The 3,612-nt window shown below is 36.5% G+C and overlaps 1 pseudogene; it reads left to right on the top strand.

Annotated features, from left to right (window-relative positions):
- The window catches only part of LOC103603092, a 3,524-nt pseudogene extending 2,089 nt beyond the window's left edge, over positions 1–1,435 (top strand).
- Positions 1,436–3,612: the final 2,177 nt, after the last annotated feature.

Here is a 3,612-nt window from a genome sequence, read left to right as displayed (position 1 = left end):
AGGGAAAGGGGGATGGGGAGAGATTGGACAGGGGGCATAAAGAATAATTACGATTTGTAACGATATATATGCTGTTAATATTGATTTGATCAACATGTCTCAATGTTGAATCCCCAAAAATATGTATAATCAGTTTTGATTCAATAAAAATTAAATAATATCATAAATAACTTATATAAAAAAATAGTTCAAGCTTTTGTTGTTCTATATAAGATATCTTATCTCAATAGAAGGCCACTGTGATTTTCTCCTATGTTTTCTTTTAGAAGTCGTATACGTTAGTATTAGGTCTGCGGTACATTTAAATTTAATTTTTCTATATTCTAACAATGAATTCAGAAAAAAAGGAACAAACTGTTGATATGTTCAGCAACATGGCTTAATCTCAAAATTATTGATGTCGAATTACAGAAGCCAGACCCCCCCAAAAAAAATAAATAAAAAAAGAAAGAAATATATACTATATGATTTCATTTCTGTGCATTTCTAGAAAATGCAAACAAAAAGCAGGTTTGGCTCAGAGGAGGCCAAGGTGCAGCTTTCTTTGGTCATCCATTGCATACCAGCCGCCTTCACCATGGCACCCAAGTTCAAACCCAGTGAGATCAAAATAATGTACCTGTATCAGTCCTTTCCTGTTGCTTATAACAAAATACACAGGTTTAGGTAATTTATAAGGAAAATGAAATTTATTGCTTACAGTTTCTGAGGCTGGCAAGTCCAAAGTCCAGGGAACACAGCTGGTGAGAGCCTTGGTGGCGATGACTGTGATGGCAGAGCATCACATTGCAAAAATGGTGGGGCAGAGAGAGACACTAACTTCCTTTTAAAGCCCTCCAAACCAGGCCCATGACCACCATGATTAATTCATTCACTGCAGCACAGTTCTACAATCTGATCACCTCTTCAAGTTCCCATCTCTTACTTACCGTAATAGGATTTCCCACCCTCAACAGTTAACAGTGGGGATTAAGTTTTAGGGGGACATTCAACCCACGGCAGTACCTGACATGCACCAATAGGGAGTTCTGTGCCACATCTGCCTCGCTGCAAAGATGAGACCTCTGGGGCTGTCTCCAAAAAAGGCTGGTGATGATGTTGCAAAGGCAACCGGTGACTGAAAGGGTGTAGAGATTACAGTGCAACTGACCATTCAGAACAGAGAGGCCCAGACTGAGGTGCACCATCTACCTCTTCCCTGATCATCAAAGCCCTCAAGGAACCAGGAGACAGAAAGAAAGAGAAAAACATTAAGCACAGTAGAAATATCACTTTTGATGAGATTGTCAACATTGGCTGACAGATGTGGCATTCATCTTTAATTAAGGAAATCCTAGGGACCGCCTTGTGTAAGGGTTGCAATGTTGACAGCTACCAACCTCATGACTTCATAGATGACATCAACAGTGGTGCAGTCAAATGCCCATCTAGTTAAGAACTACAAAGGAAAATATCTCAAGAAAGGGTCATTTGACAACCAGAAGAACAAAACAAAACAAAACAAAAAGCAGATTAGTGGTGGGCTGAGGACAGAGCTGGAGAGGAGGTGAATTACCAACAGGCGATAGGAAACTTTTGGACATTATGGAAATGTTTATTATCTCAATTGTCATGATGGTTTCATTAGCATATGCATATATCAACAGTGGTCAAATTTTACCCCTTGAATATGTGCAGTTTATTGTACCAATCATACCTCAATAATGCTATAAAATTAATTAATTGAATTGAAATAGCTCTTCTGAGGAGCCTTACAATTTAGCTACCCCAAACAACTTCTAAATCAGAACCAAATATTAATTTTCCTAAGTCATGTTTGACTTTAAAAAACCATTTTTAAAAACTATTAAATTTTATCAATCTGCTTTTTCTAGTATGGTCAATTGTCCTTAGATAGCAAAGGAACACAATCAACACATTTTTTGGTTTCATTGCAATGTGCTGTTCTTTTTTTAAATTGGTATCTTATCTTTTACATCTGCAGTTAGTTGGAGCTGGCAACTTCAAGTATAAATCCTGCACTCAAACATGTTGGCACTTAAATCTGTACTTCCGACAGGCAGCAGCTAAAATCCAGATTTTTCCTTTAGAGCAGGAACTTCGTTTGCGATTATTTGAAACATGTGCACCCTGAGATCAGGTGCAAAATCTACACCTGTTCAAAAAGAGTGCCAATCTCTGAAAACTAACATTTGATCCTCTTAAAAGAAACAAGCCCCATTTCTGCTTCTCAAAAGGAGTCTAATATCCAGCTTATAGAAATGGCAGAACAAAATCTACATTAATGACCTTAAGCATGCCACCTGACTTCTTAGGCCTCAGTTTTCTAGCCTAAAATATTGGTTTATTGGGTTAGACAAATTTTAGTAGTGTTTCTTATACTAGTGCACTTCTAGAATTGGTTGCTAGAAGCCATTTTCTGGCTCTCCCTTAACCTACTAAATGCAGCTGTATTTTTGTTCCAAATGTTAAATATTTAATCAACTCTAAGGTGAAACCCAAATGTAATTCATTAAGCGACTTGGTGTTGAGTCAAATGTAACAGACATGAAAAATGCCTTTTCATTAGTGCCCATTGGCTTCACTGGTTCAAGAATTCTGGGTGAGGCAATGAATAGCAAAATGATTCTCTGTTCAAATAAACTGTATGTGTCTGAGTAAAAATAAAATAAAATAAAAGCCAAGAGAATTTCCAATTGCCTTTTACTAATTGTGATGCATTGAGTTTCTGTGCTACATTAATGTCTACAAGGCCCTCCTTAGGCTAATCCAAAAGATGAATGAATTTAATGAAAGTTTTTATTTCAAAGTGTGCATAAAAGTAAAGGTTGGAGAAAGACACACATGCTTGTGAGTGTGCACATGCACTCACAGAAGTATACACAGAATGGGGGGAAAAGACACACATGTTATGATTTTTGTATGGGGGAGTGGTAGAGCCCAACATCAAAGAATCTTTTGTATACCATCTTATTTTATTTTTGTTCTTCGGCTATAGGTCTTGAAAAATTTAATCTCTCAAAAACAATAATAATTGATTTTTAATAACTGTATGTTGTAAAGAAAAGGGATTTGGCTCTTCTATTTTTCTATTAGACAGGAAAAAACACAAGAGTTCAGGTATGAATTAAGCATAATTATAATGAGTTTATGAAGTTAAATTCAGTGAAAGAAAAAGGAAGAAAGGATGGAAAGAAGGAGGGAATTAAGTATCATCAGAGCATGTTCTATGTACCAGGCACGTCACTGGTGCTTTATATCTATAAAAACCAATTTTCAGCAGTTCAGAGGATATTATTGCCCTTTTGTTGACATCTTAAAATTTAGTTACCGTGGCTGTAAGTAGGAGGAAATTCAGCATTCCACGGAATGTGGCTGTCTTCTGAAGGTTGCAGTAAGTTTCCATCCTCAAGTCCTCAGAAAAGGGCATACTTCTTTCTCTTTTATTTCCTTACTTCCAGAAGGACATGCCCCCTGTTTAATTTCCTAGAGAAGGAGTTGGCAAACTGCAATTCATGGTTCAGATCTGGCTCGATGCTTGTTTTTGTATTAAGAATGGATTTTACATTTTTAAATTGTTGAAAAAATATTTTATCACATATGAAAATTATG

Source organism: Galeopterus variegatus, unplaced genomic scaffold, assembly GCF_000696425.1.
Source record: "Galeopterus variegatus unplaced genomic scaffold, G_variegatus-3.0.2 Scaffold4440, whole genome shotgun sequence".
Classification (NCBI taxonomy): domain Eukaryota; kingdom Metazoa; phylum Chordata; class Mammalia; order Dermoptera; family Cynocephalidae; genus Galeopterus; species Galeopterus variegatus.
Note: the sequence above shows the minus strand (reverse complement) of the source record. Positions and strands in the feature narration are given on the sequence as shown.